The 14,938-nt window shown below is 48.2% G+C and overlaps 1 protein-coding gene across 1 annotated transcript in view; it reads right to left on the bottom strand.

Moving 5' to 3' along the window:
- NAGLU (N-acetyl-alpha-glucosaminidase) overlaps positions 1–14,938 on the bottom strand; it is a 369,580-nt gene that overhangs the window by 157,250 nt on the left and 197,392 nt on the right. The gene's annotated exons all lie outside the window — the stretch shown is intronic.

Genomic DNA, 14,938 nt, shown 5'->3' with positions numbered 1-14,938 from the left:
AAACAATATCCTCATTAAGGTGAAAATCAGAAACCACCTTAGGAAGGAAAGATTGGTTAGGTCGCAAGACCACCTTGTCCCTATGAACCACTAGGTAAGGGGAGCGGCAAGACAGGGCCGCCAACTCGGACACTCTGCGGGCAGAAGTGATCGCCACCAGAAAGGCAACCTTTTGGGGCAGCAGAGGCAAAGAAATTTCCCTGATGTTTTTAAAGGGAGGACGTTGCAAAACGGACAGAACCAAGTTCAAGTCCCAAGGAGGTAAAGGTGCCCTCCGAGGAGGAGCCAAATGACGCACTCCTTGAATAAAGGTGCGTATCAAAGAATTAGACGCCAAGGGGTGCTGTAAAAGGACAGCCAGTGCAGACAACTGGCCCTTAATCGTGGTCAACGCAAGGCGCTGGTCCACACCAGTTTGCAGGAAGGCCAAGACCCTCGTCACCGAAAAGGAGCGAGGAGGCATGCCCCTGAATTCACACCAGGCGAAATAAGCCTTCCAGGTACGGCAATAGATCTTACCGGACGAGGCCTTCCTAGCCTTGAGCAGAGTAGGAATGACCTCCGATGAGAGACCCCTGTCTCTCAGGACCTGGCTTTCAACAGCCATGCTGTTAAAGCCAGCGACTGTAAAGCAGGATGGAAGATCGGCCCCTGGGACAGCAGATCGTCCCATAACGGGAGCCGCCATGGAGGCTCGATGACCAGTTGTATGATGTCCGTGTACCAAGACCGGCGCGGCCAGTCCGGGGCCACCAGAATCACCAACTTTGGTTCCGAGAACAACCTGCGAAGGAACCTGGACAACAACTGAATCAGGGGAAAGGCATAAATCAGGCGATACTGATGCCAAGGCACCACCAGCGCATCCGAGGCGTCTGCCAGAGGATCGCGTATTTTTGCCACAAACTTTCCCACCTTGTTGTTTAGCCGAGATGCGAACAGATTCACATCTGGGGTTCCCCATCTCGCACACAGCCTCTGAAACACCTCCGGGTGTAGGGACCATTCTCCCTGGTCCAGGGTCTGGCGGCTCAGATAGTCGGCCTGCCAATTCTCCACACCTGGAATGTGAACTGCCGAAATCGCGGGGACGTGCGCCTCGGCCCAAGACAGAATGCCGGTCGCTTCCCGGGCCGCCCGGGCACTCCTGGTGCCCCCTTGGTGATTGATGTAAGCCACCGTAATGGCGTTGTCCGTCTGCACCCGCACAGGGCGGCCCCAAAGTTGATCCGACTAACGGAGCAAGCACAGTCTGATCGCTCGCAGTTCCAATATGTTGATCGGTAGGGAGGATTCCTCCTCCGGCCAAGTGCCCTGGGCAGACAGAACGCCCAGAACGCCACCCCAGCCCAACAGGCTGGCATCCGTGGTGATCACCGTCCACAATAACGGTAGTTGACAGATCGCGTAATAGGCTCGGACTGGCGGTCGATCTTAACAGGAAATCGTGCAGATATCCCAAGATCGCAATTCCCTGCGCCCGCAACAGGGCCAGAACAAGAGCCAGCACCTTGGTAAACACCCTTGGAGCCGGAGCGAGACCAAAAGGTAACGCCACAAACTGATAGTGTTCCTCCACGATTGCGAATCGGAGGTACCTCTGATGACCCTCGAAGATGGGGATGTGTAAATACGCATCCTTGAGGTCGATGGAAGCCAGGAATTGGACGTACCTTGCCCTCCTTCCTGGGCACAGTGAACAGATTCGAATAAAACCCCCGAAACCTGTCGCGATGAGGCACCGGGACGACCACCCCTTGGGCGAGGAGATCCTGAACCGCCCGATTAAGGTTGTGCAACCGATCTGGGGTCAAATGAAGATTTGAGGGAAAGAATCTGTCCGGGAAAGTAATTCGATCTTGTATCGCGATCAAATGATTTCCTGAACCCACCTGTACGGAACCCAGAGCAGCCAAGGTTCTAGGAAACCGCGCAGACGTCCCCCCACCCCTGTAATGGGTGAGGGCGTCCTTTCTGGTAGAGGCAGAAGGACCCGCCGGGCCGGCGTGGTTAGGCTTTGCTTGCCCGCCCAGGGCTTCCTCTGTCCACACTGGCCTTTAAAGGGTTTCCCCTTGTCCTGTGTCTTATATGCGTGGCGAGTAAGAGATTCCACCCGCCTATCCGTTTGGTCCCTGAACACCGGAGAATCCTCCAAGGGCAGGAGAGTGGCCTTGTTCAACCTGAACACCGTGTGATCCACTTTTGGGGACACGGTCCATCGCGAATCCGTAGGAGATGCCAAAGGCTAACGGAACTGAAACTGTTTTAGTACCACAAAAGGGCGCTTTAAATTACGCCATTGTTCGTTCACCGTTTCGTGAAACTCAGCGGGACAAGGAAACACCTGTGCCGCGTTTCGGGTTCTGCGGGTCCCAAAGGAAGACTGCTTACCCAGTGGGTTGGGCTCATCCTCTAAACGTAGTGTCTCGTTAACAGAAGCAATGAGCGCAGACACAGCCGCGCGTTCTTTGGCCGCTTCAGGAGAAGGATCATCCTCCTCCTCCCCTTCCACCTCCATATCAGAATGCAAGGACTAAGACCCCTCAGGGGGTAAACTGTCCAGGGCAACCATATCAGACTCAGAATCAGGGGACAATGAAGTCCTCGCTCTTTTCCTAGAATCCCACTCTGACATCAACAAATCCACCTTGGACGCTAAAGTCGCAAGTGCAGCAGCAAGGGAAGGTGAAGATTCAGGAGTACCTGAATCACTCACCAAGGCTGGGGGGAATTTGCAGTCCTGTGACTCCATGAGAAAAAACAGTATCGCTGGCCCTTTAAGACGCGATCGCTGCGACCCGCCGCAATGCACTGCAATAAGGATCACACTAAAGCACCCCCCTGAGATGGGAAAAGCACTGAAAACAGAAGAATATTCCCCAAAACCAGCAAGAAGAACCCCCAGAAGTGTTCCCACGCTGCTAGAGACGATCTCTGCATACAGTAAAGGAAGTGATGTCTTCTGCAAGAGGCTGAACAGGAATATGTCCAAGAAAAAATGGTTGCCAATGCATCTGAATGGGAGGCTCCGGGAAAATGGCCGCCGAACATGTGCAAAGAAAAACACCTTGCCGCACACAAGATGGCGCCTGAAGGCGCCAAAAAACACTACATAGAGAGCTACAGAAAGTGCCCACAGTGAGGCCAGAGCAGCTGCCCACACCCAAAATGGCGGACCCGCAGTTATATGCACCGCAGCGGTCCACACCGCCATGTCTGCACTCCCAAACACACTAACCCCCACAGACCCCCCCCATGACGAACCAGGCGCCAAGAGGCCCCCGCAGGGACTGGGAGGGATGCGAGACATGAGGGGGGAGCACAGACATCAGCAGACTGTCATCCCCAAACAGAGGCCCCACACAATATCATGGGCGGCAGCCAAAATAGGATGCGTCACACGATCGAGAAACCGCATGTTGAGGCATCCCAGGGAGGTAGCCACCTTGCAGGCTGGTGCCCCTGGGGACAGGGGCAGGTCGTTTGCTAGGCCAGGGCGCACGCATAGCCCGCTAAACGCTCGATGGCTGGCTGGGATTCCATAAGATCCTCTGTCCTGGAGTATCACGACGACCAGTCCGATTCCCAGCTCCGCAAACACTGTAGTCTTCCGAAGATCCGACTAACTAAGCGCTGACAAAATAAAAAGCTAGTAATGCAAATAAAAACACTTTGCAGAAAATAAAAGTAATAAAACAGAAAAAAGGCTGAGACATGTAGCCCCAGCACAGGGAAGCCTATCTTACTCCTAACTAGGCAGAAGACAAACTGAGTTGGGATGGCTGATAGCAGGGGGTTATTGGACCAAAGGGACAGCCCCCTACAGGTGTGTCTATGTAAATTGCTTTGTTTTAACAAGTCTTATGCCTAGCTTGCTCCTGTGGATAGGAGGTCAATACCCATCAGTGAAGACTGTATGAGTGGGGGGCGACTGTCAGAGGACGTAAGAGAAAAATTATTTTTTCTTTTAGTCATTTTTCAGACACCTGTGACAAAAAAATGAAATAGTCAATGGGCTCAACATGCCTCTCAGGACATTCCTTAGGATGTCTACTTTCCAGAAAGGGATACTTTGGGGAAGGGGGGGGGGGGGTTGTGCTGCCCTGCTATTTTAGCACTTCAAGAAATCAGTCACAAAGTAAAAGCTGCATAAATTCCAGTATTTACACCATAGCTTGTAGACGCTATAACTTTAGCTTATGCTTATTGAGATTTTTTTTTGTCAAAGACCTATAGCTAAATACATTTTGGCCAAAATATATGACAAAAATTGAGTATATTGGATATTTTTTAAAAGACAAAGTAGAAAATGTCATCTTTTCTCAAAATTGTCGCTCTTTATTAATATTGCAAAAAATAAAAAGCGCAGAGGTGATCAAATACCACCAAAAGAAAGTTTGTGGGAAAAAAAGGACGTAAATTTAATTTGGGTACAGCATTGCATGACCGCGCAATTGTCAGTTAAAATCACGCAGGTCCAAGTTGAAAAAAAAAAAAAAAAAGTGGCCTGGTCATTAAGGGGCAAATCATTAAGGGGCAAATCCTTCCGGTCCAGAAGTGGTTAAACAATCTTTTCTGGAAGATGGTATACCCCTAAGAAATATAATAGCTCTTGGTACAGATGGTGCAAGTGTACTCTGTACTATCCCGTTTCAGAGTAGAGTAGCGTTATATTTTTCACATTCACTGCACCTGTCATGTTGCTGCCTTGTGTGCTGCAGATGCCTGTAAAGCCATACCAAAAACTGTAGAGCAACTTTGCAGAGACATACATAGCCACTTTACACATAGTTGTAAACATTTACAGTTGTATCATGAATTTCAGGAATTTGTAGATGCAGATTGTCTAAAGATTCTACAGCTTTATGCTACCAGATGGCTTTCAATGCTAGATTGTGTCAACCGCATTCTGAATCAATATGATGCCCTGTTAAGTTATTTTCAGTCAAGTGATGATACTGATCGCTTGGTAACTGTGGACAGAATAAGCATTAAGCTACAGGATCCTATCACTAAGTGCTACTTTTTGTTTCTTCAAGCAGTGTTTCCAAATTTCACACAGTTCAATAAAATTTTCCAGAGCAATTCACCTATGTTGCCTGACTTATACTTTAAGTACTGCCAACTGCTGAAAAGTCTTATGGGCTACTTTATCAGGCCAGACCTGTTGGTTTACATTCAAAATGATGCACTGATTCATTTTGACCACACTAATAGTGCAAACTTCAAATCGACAGATGGGATTTTTATTGGATACCAAACAAGAGAACATTTATCTACAGTAGATCATTTGTCAGCTGTTCACCAGTTCATGGTGCAAGTAACGACATTTTACACAAGAGCTGTAACTGTAATTAAAAAATGGATTCCCATTGGAAACCAAATCATTAAGCTGTTGGCTTTACTAAAAACCTTCAAACTGGTCTACTGTAAATTCTGGAGACATTATAGAACTTGCCAAGCATTTTCCACAAATTCTTTCCCCACCTGAGTTTGAAGCACTGCATGCTGAATTTATAGAATACCAAGCGACAGATTTTAGTGATGATCCTGACACTCACACTTATGATTCTTATTGGCACATGGTAGGACAAATCTGTAGTATCGATTTTGGGCAGTCTGAAAAAACCTAAATTCCCACATGTGGTTAAATTTGCACTTTATTAAACTGTAAACATAAGTCACCGTGTGTGTCTTCTGCTGCTGGTAAGGACAAAGATGTGGTGGTGGTGGTGGAGGAAGAAGAATGACTGCAGAAGGTCCAATTGATTTCTTTCAGATGTACAACACATTTTAAAAGACAGGAATATTCTGTTCTGTTACATTTTTAAAACATGGATTACTGAGGTCATTGTAGCCGTATTAGTGCACTTGCGACAGAGACAAATGAGTACTGTCCGTGATACTTTTTTTATTTGCACTAACATACAATTTTTCAGGACACGCTTTCGTGGTATGTCCCCTTCTTCAAGATCTAAGCAGTACTGATTCACAAAATGTTTAGCAGAATGGTAAAAAAACACAAAATCTCTAAGCCAAAGGAAAAAAAAAGAGAAAACCAAACAAATTTAACTGGCAATGGTAATAAAACTAGCATAGATAGTGAAATAAGACAGAGGGAGAGCTGAAGACAGGGGGGAAGGTGGGGGGGGGGGGGGGGATAGTCACAGAGGGGGGTCGTAAAACTGTGGGATAATGAGTAAGGAAACCTATATCTAAATTTAAGCCATTTATTTTTTGTGTCAAAAAGAAGTATCATTCCTAATTCAAAAATTTTCCTTTTCTGGATAGTTCTGAAATTCCCTTTAAGAACGAAAACATTGAGGTCTTCTATAGTGTGGTCCGGTTGTGGAAAATGATGTCCCACAGGTGTGCAGAAACTATCTTCTTTATGTTCCTTGATGGTATATCTGTGCAAATTCATCCTCGCTTGCAACTTCTGTCCTGTTTCGCCTACATCCTTTGCTACATCTTTTGCATTGGATGAGGTACACAAAATTACTGGAGGTGCAGTTTTATGATCCTGTTATATTGAAGGTCCCATTTGTGTGTGTGACACTTTTAGACAGATTGATCTGGTTGCACAGTTTGACACAAAAAATAATGGCTTAAATTTAGATATGGGTTTCCTTACTCATTATCCCACAGTTTTACGACCCCCCTCTGTGACTATCCCCCCCACCTTCCCCCCTGTCTTCAGCTCTCCCTCTGTCTTATCTCACTAACTATGCTAGTTTTATTACCATTGCCAGTTTAATTTGTTTATGTTTGTTTGGTTTTCTCTTTTTTTTCCTTTGGCTTAGAGATTTTGTGTTTTTTTTACTATTCTGTTAAACATTTTGTGAATCAGTACTGCTTGGATCTTGAAGAAGGGGACATACCCCGAAAGCTTGTCCTGAAAAACTGAATTTTTGTAAAATCTTACCGTAAAATTCCTTTCTCGGAGTCCTCCGACAGTCACCGCCCCTCACATAGTCTTCACCAATGGGTATTGACTTCCGCTCCACAGGAGTAGCTAGGCATAAGACTTGTTTGAAACAAAAGCTTTTAGCATAAACACACCCATGGGGGCTGTCCCACTAGAGCTGCACGATTAATCGTTCTGGGATCGCGATCTCGATCCACCCCCCTATGCGATCTCCATCACGAATATCGGCGATTCTGGGGGTGGGGTTATTTCACGGCCGCACCTCCGTCACGCCTCCTCTATGACGCGGCGGGCCGCACCTCCGTCACGCTTCCTCTATTCAGCGCTCTGCAGATGACGAGGCAGGCCGCACCTCCGTCACGCCTCCTCCATTCAGTGCTCTGCAGATGACGCGGCAGGATGCACCTCCGTCACGCCTCCTCCATTGAGCACTCTGCAGATGACACGGCAGGCCGCACCTTCGTCACGCCTCCTCAATTCAAGTCTGCAGATGACGCGACGGTGTCTTCCGTCCCACCTCAGCCCCGCCTGCTCTGTCCCCGGAAGTGACGAGGTCCTATTTGTTCACGGGTCCGAGAAAATTATGGCATGATGAGCTTTCCATGAGGTAATCAAGGACAGAGGAGGGGAGGGAGAGAGGGGAAAACCCTAAAAAATAAATAATTAAATGTATATTGTAATGAATGAATGAATTTATATATATATATATATATATATATATATATATATATATATATATATATATATATATATATATATATATATATATATATATATATATATATATATATATATATATTTCATTATAATATACATTTTTTTTTTCATTTTTTTTTTTTTAGGGATTACATTTTCTGCACATAACACTACCTTTTCAGCATTTTTACTTGTGAATTATCAATATAATAATTAATGACATTATTTTCATTATATTATTTATTGTATTATATATATATATATATATATATATAATAAATAATATAATGAAAATAATAATTTAATTATTATTATATTGATAATTCACAAGTAAAAATGCTGAAAAGGTAGTGTTATGTGCAGAAAATGTAATCCCTAAAAAAAAAAAAAAAAAAATAAATGTATAAATATACGTGGTGCTGAGAATCGTGAGTGAATCGTGATCTTTATTCCACGCAAAAAAATCGTGATTCTCATTTTTGCCAGAATCGTGCAGCTCTATGTCCCACTGGTCAATACTCCCCTGCAGTAAGCCATCCCAACTCAGTTTGGTAGCATAGCAGTATGTGTACAAGAAAAAACCCCAAAAGAGGGGCGGGAGCGGAGACTGTCGGAGGACTCAGAGAAAGGAATTTTTCGGTAAGATTTTACAAAAATTCCGTTTTCTCTTACGTCCTCCGACATTTGCCGCCCCTCACATAGTCTTCACCAATGGGATGTCCCAAAGCAGTGTAGACATGAGGGGTGGGAGACGCAACCGTAGAAAAGGCAACGCAGTACCCACATCAGAGAAAGGAACCTTACACGCACAGTAAGAGAACCTTCTGGGCAACAGAAACAGGCTCAACAGGAGCAACAGCCCAGGAAAGCAAATAACCCAGGGTATAAACAACCCCAACCGCCATGGACCCACAAAAAAACAAGGGTTCCCTTTGGCTCTGCCGCACTGAGAACTTTGCGGCCAAAGGAGGCATCAGCCACCTGGGTCACCGAGGCTTGATGCAGGTAGGCCCAGGACATACTTAGTGATCTGGTAGAGTGCGCCTTAACAGGAAAGGGCGGAACCCGCTCCTTCAAAGCATAGGCCTGGACAATCTTCTGTCTGATCCATTTGGCAATGGTCGCCGCAGACGCAGCCATGCCCTTCCAAGGTCCCTTAGGAAGGACAAAGAGGGAATCCGATTTCCGAAAAGACTCAGTGGACGACAGGTAAACCCTGATTGCCCTGACAACATCCAAGGAATGCAATGCAACCTCCTTCGGATGCTTAGGCTTCGCACAGAGCGAAGGCAAAACAATGTCCTCATTAAGGTGAAAGTCAGACACCACCTTAGGGAGAAATGACGAATGAGGTCGCAAGACCACCTTATCCTTATGAACCACCAGGTAAGGAGAGCGGCAAGACAACGCCAACTACGACACCCTGCGAGCCGAGGGATCGCCACCAGAAAGGCAACCTTCTTAGACAGCAGAAGCAACGATATCTCCTGGATGTTTTCAAAGGGAGAACGCTGTAACACGGATAGAACCAAGTTCAAATCCCATGTAGGTAAAGGCTCCCTCCGGGGAGGGGCCAAATGTCGCACACCTTGAATGAAGGTGCGAATTAAGGAATGAGACGCCACTGGGCATTGAAAAAGAAAAGCCAGTGCAGACACCTGGCCCTTAATCGTGGCTAGCGCCAGGCGCTGATCCACATCCGTCTGTAGGAAAGCCAACACTCTCATCACCGAGAATGAGCGAGGAGAAAATCCCCTGGACCTACACCAGGCAAAATAAGCTTTCCAAGTACGGTAATAAATCTTACCAGATACTAGCCTTGATTAAAGTAGGAATGACCTCTGGGGAGAGACCCGTCTCGCAGGACCTGGCTTTCAACAGCCAGGCCGTTAAAGCCAGCGACTGTAAAGCAGGATGGAAGATCGGTCCCTGAGACAGTAGATCTTCCCGCATCGGCAGCCGCCAAGGAGGCTCGACCGCCAGGTGAACAATGTCCGCGTACCAGGACCGGCGTGGCCAGTCTGGTGCCACTAGAATCACCAAGTTCGGTTCCGAGGTCAGCCTGCGGAGGAACCTGGACAACAACTGAAGCAGAGGAAAGGCATACATCAGATGATACTGATGCCAAGGGGCCACCAGCGCATCCGAGGCGTCCGCCTGAGGATCGCGCGTTCTTGCCACGAACCTTTCCACCTTGTGGTTTAGCCGAGACGCTAACAGATCTACGTCTGGGGATCCTCACTTCGCACACAGCATTTCGAAGACCTCCGGGTGTAGGGACCATTCCCCCTGATCCAGGGTCTGGCGGCTTAGATAATCTGCCTGCCAGTTCTCCACACCCGGAATGTGAACTGCTGAAATCGCCGGGACATGAGTCTCGGCCCAAGACAGAATGTTGGACACCTCCCGGGCCGCCCGGGCACTCCTGCTGCCCCCTTGGTGGTTGATGTAAGCTACCGCGGTAGCATTGTCCGTCTGTACCCGTACAGGACGGCCCTGAAGTTGATCTGACCACTGGAAGAGACAGAGCTGGATCGCTCTTAATTCCAACACGTTGATCGGAAGGAAGGATTTCTCCTCCGACCAAGTGCCCTGGGCAGACAGGTTGCCCAGGACTCCACCCCAGCCCGACAGGCTGGCATCCGTGGTAATCACTGTCCACAGTAACGGACGGAAGGATTTTCCTTCCGACACAGCCGGGGACTGAAGCCACCACAGAAGATCCTATCTGGTCTGGCGACTCAACGAGACACTCAGATCCAAGGACTGAGGTAGCCTGTCCCACCTGGCCAGTATCTCCGCTTGGAGAGACCGAGTGTGAAACTGAGCAAACGGTATCGCCTCGAAGGCCGATACCATCAACCCCAGGCACCGCATACAGGTCCTGAGCGATGAGGATTCGTTGTCCCTGAGGGACCTGATCTCGTTCTGAAGGATCCGGAGCTTGTCCTCCGGCAGAAACACTCTTGAGCAGAGTCCAGAACCATTCCCAGATAAGGAAGACGAAACGAAGGAGACTTCTGAATGTTGATGGTCCAACCGAACTCCTGGAGCGTCTGTACTGTAGTTGACAGATCGCACAACAGGCTCTGACTGGCACTCAATCTTAACAGAAGATCATCCCAAGACCGCAATGCCCTGTGCCCTCAACAGGGCCAGAACAGGCGCCAGCACTTTGGTAAAGACCCTTGGAGCCGAAGGGAGACCGAAAGGTAACGCCACGAACTGATAGTGGTCCTCCGCAATGGCGAACCGGAGGTACCTCTGACGACCCTCGAAAATGGGGATGTGCAGGTACGCATCCTTCAGGTCGATAGAGGCCAGGAATTCCCCTGGACTCAGGGAGGCCACCACTGAGCGAAGGGATTCCATGCGGAACTTCCGAACGCGCACAAAGCGATTCAGAGCTTTCAAGTCCAGGATAGGACGCACCTTGCCCTCCTTTCGGGGCACAGTGAACAGATTTGAGTAAAACCCCCAAAACCTGTCCCGATGAGGCACCGGGACAATCACCCTCTGGGCGAGGAGGTCCTGCACCGCACGATGCAGGTCCTGCAGACGCCCAGGGGTCAAATGAAGATTTGAGGGAAAGAATCTGTCCGCCGGCCGTGAAAGGAATTCGATCTTGTATCCTCATCGAATGATCTCCTGAACCCACCTGTCCGAAATACGGAGCAGCCAATGTTGGAGGAAACGGGTGAGGGCGCCCCTTCAGGCAGAGGCGGAGTGAGCCGCCGTACCGGCATGGCCGAACTTTCCTTGCCCGCCCAGGGCTTCTTCTGGCCACCTTGGCCCTTGAAAGGTTTCCCCTTGCTTTGAGGCTTAAAGGCACGAAAGGACCCCTGAGAGGGTCTAAAGGCGGGACCCCGCTTGCTGCGAAAAGACTTGTTCTTCAGATTCTGGGGCAGCAGATTGCTTTTGCCCCCAGTGACTCCTTTCACCAAAGTATCTAAAGCCTCGCCAAAAAGGCGAGACCTTGCATAGGGAAAATCAGCCACCGTCTTCCGTTACGTCAGGTCAGCCGACCAGCTCTTCAGCCAGATCAGTCGACGGTTAAGCACCGCAACACTAGACAGGCGTGCAGCCAAAGGGGCCTCATTTAAGGCCGCATCGCACAAAAATATGACCCCTTGATGAATTTGGTCCACCATTGCCAGCGTAGCAGGTGGGGCAGAGTCAGACACTAGTGTGCGTCTAAGCACCTTAGTCCAGTCCGCCACCACCTGAGCCACCATGACAGAAGCGAAAATAGGTTTGAGCATGGAACCCGCAACCGTGTAGGCATGGCGAGCCAGAGACTCCAACCTCCTATCCGTAGGATCCCGGAACACCGGGGTATCTTCAGTGGGAACCAAAGTAGCCTTGTTTAACATGGCCACAGCGTGATCCACCTGGGGGGGCCACACACCAGCGCGCATCCGTAGATGGAGAAAAGGGGTAAAGCAGTTTAAACCGACTAGGCACCGTGAAAGGGCGTTTTAAACTGCGCCCATTGTTCATTCACCGTGTGATGAAACTCAGCAGGACAGGGAAAAACCTGCGCCGACTTGCGGGTCCTATGTGTACCAAATGAGGACACAATGCCCGGAGGAGAGGGCTCATCCTCCAAATGTAGTGTTTCTTTTACAGAAGAAATCAATGCATCCATATTAGCGCGTTCTTCAGGCGACCCCGGGGAAGATTCATCAACTCCCTCCACCTCCCCCTCAGATCCTAGAGGGTCCAGGGACGAGCGAGACCCTGAAAAGGGCACGTCAGCCACAGCAGCCACATGACCATCTGAATCAGAGGAGAAAGATAATCTAGGCCTTTTCCTAGCAGCCCATTCAGCCATCAGCACCTCCATTCTTGACACCAAAGTCGCCACCACAGCGACCAAATTAGGTATAACGGGGGGTTCAGCAGAACTGGGGTCCCCCACCAAGGCTGGGGGGAATTTGCTGTCCTGAGAATTCATTGCAAAAAAACAATGAGTAAAAGTACTGGCCCCTTAAAAGCGCTGCGGATAGCGCAGCCACCGCTATAAGCACAGTGTACACAGACCCCCAAAAAGGGACAAAACTGAGTCAGGAAGGACAAAATAGAGAGATATGGAAGAGACAGTCTGCAGAGCCCCACAGAGTGTTACCACACCGATCGCTGCTCTAGAGGAAAAGGAAGTGAGGTCACCAGAGGCTGAACTATATGCTGCAAGGCTAAGGGAAAATGGCTGCCCATAGGAATAAATGGGAGGCTTCGGCAAGATGGCCGCTGACATGTGCTCGGAATGATCGTTCTGCCACACACAAGATGGCGCCAGATGGACAAAACCACTACATGTCAAGCTATTGGAAAAGCCCACAGTGAAGCCAGACATGCTGCCCACATCCAAAATGGCGGACCGCGCAGTTTTTAGCCGCAGCGGTCGCCTCACACACAGTCTGCACCTCCCAAACACTAAAAGTGACACAGGAGAGGGGCCCCCACACCACACAGTGCCAGCAGTGCATTAAAGAAGACCCCCGCAGGGATCACATCAGGGAGCCCCACAAACGCACAGACATGAGGGGACACAGAGCAACACAGGACTGCCACCCCAGACAGAGGTCCCCACACAGAAAAGTACTTACCTGTACCGGATGGCATGGGGTGCCTCTAAGAACGGAAAGCCTCTGTCCTCAGATGACAGGGAATGCCGTCAGCCAAAAACGCAGGACACTGCAGCACAGAACCGCAGATGTGTCCAGTGAGGTAGCCATCTCACACCCTGCATCCCTGCTGCGAGCAGGGATGGGTCATTCATAGCGCCAGGGCGAACCATAGCCGAACACTCGATGGCGGGCTGGGGATTCATCTGACCCTCTGCCCTGGAGAGCCAGGGCGGCCAGTCCGATTCCCAGCTCCACATGATCCATCTTCATCCGAAGATCCGACTAAACTAAAGCTGACAAAATAAACAGCTAGTAAAGTAAAGAAAAAAAGTGACATTTTTGCAAAATAAAAATCAGAAGAAAAGATGAGAAGGCTGAGACTGTAGCCCCAGCACAGGAAAGCCTGACTACTCCCAACGCTAGGCAGAGACAAACTGAGTTGGGATGGCTTACTGCAGGGGGGGTATTGACCAGTGGGACAGCCCCCATGGGTGTGTTTATGCTAAAAGCTTTTGTTTCTAACAAGTCTTATGCCTAGCTACTCCTGCGGAGCGGAAGTCAATACCCATTGGTGAAGACTATGTGAGGGGCGGCGACTGTCGGAGGACGTAAGAGAAAATTGTATGTTAGTACAAATAAAAAAAAGTATCACGGACAGTACTCAATTGTCTCTGTTTACATTGTAAAAATTATAGGGATAACTGTCTCCACAAAAGTTGCTAAATGTGTCTTTGCCAAAAAGTAATTTTGCTTCAGTTTTTCAAACCAGTTATCTGTCACTATGTTAGGAAAGGACACACTTTGTTCTTTTGTCAAATGGGCAAAAATGACACATTTACAAAATAGCTGTTGTCAGTGGAACAGGAGGTGAAGGAAAACCTTCACATGGGGACACCTTTTGCATTGTCCACTGCTGTAAGGTAGAAATTACATTCTTTCTTGCTATTTTGTAAAAATGCATTATTTTGCAATTTCATATGTTGAAAAGACTGATTGTGTTTATTGCTGTCTGTGACCAAGACTAGGGAGATTTATTCTCTATTTTTGTCCTGTTTACTTGTATCACCAAAAGCAAACTTGATTCCAGAACAGACATAGAGAGGCGAATCTTTAAAATTTTGTCGACATAAATACTGGTGATCCTGTCGGCTACCAAGATTTTACCTTACTTTCTGTGGTGGCCATGGTATCTCTCCAGTTGGATATACAGTGGATATAGGAAAATCTCCCCTCTTTAAAAATCATATTTTTGTTGCTTTGCAGCCTGAAATGAAATTTTGTTTTATCCAGCTGCATTTACTTTTAGCACCCAAGTGAAAGATATACCACCAGCATGTCAGAAAATAAAACAGAATCAGTGAGTTGGAAAAGATCGCACACCCCCCTTGTGTCAATAGAGTCTAGAGATGTGCAAAGCTAATAGAGAGACATATCCCAACAGACCAAAGGCTGGAATTCAAGCAAAAGGGGGTCCAACAAAATGACACAAAGGGGTGGTTCTTTTTACAACTCAGTGCTTCTGTTTGATATTTGTTTGTAATATGTTTGTGTTTTTGGCTGGCATCTTCTAAGAGGGGATATTACTGGGGGTCCCCATTGGTAGGTAATGTAAGAGGGGATGTTACTGGGGCTCCCTCCCCACTGACAACCAATGTAAGAGGATGTTACTGGGGCTCTGCACTAA

This window comes from Pelophylax lessonae (genome assembly GCF_965119305.1).
Source record: "Pelophylax lessonae genome assembly, chromosome: 11".
NCBI lineage: Eukaryota > Metazoa > Chordata > Amphibia > Anura > Ranidae > Pelophylax > Pelophylax lessonae.
Note: the sequence above shows the minus strand (reverse complement) of the source record. Positions and strands in the feature narration are given on the sequence as shown.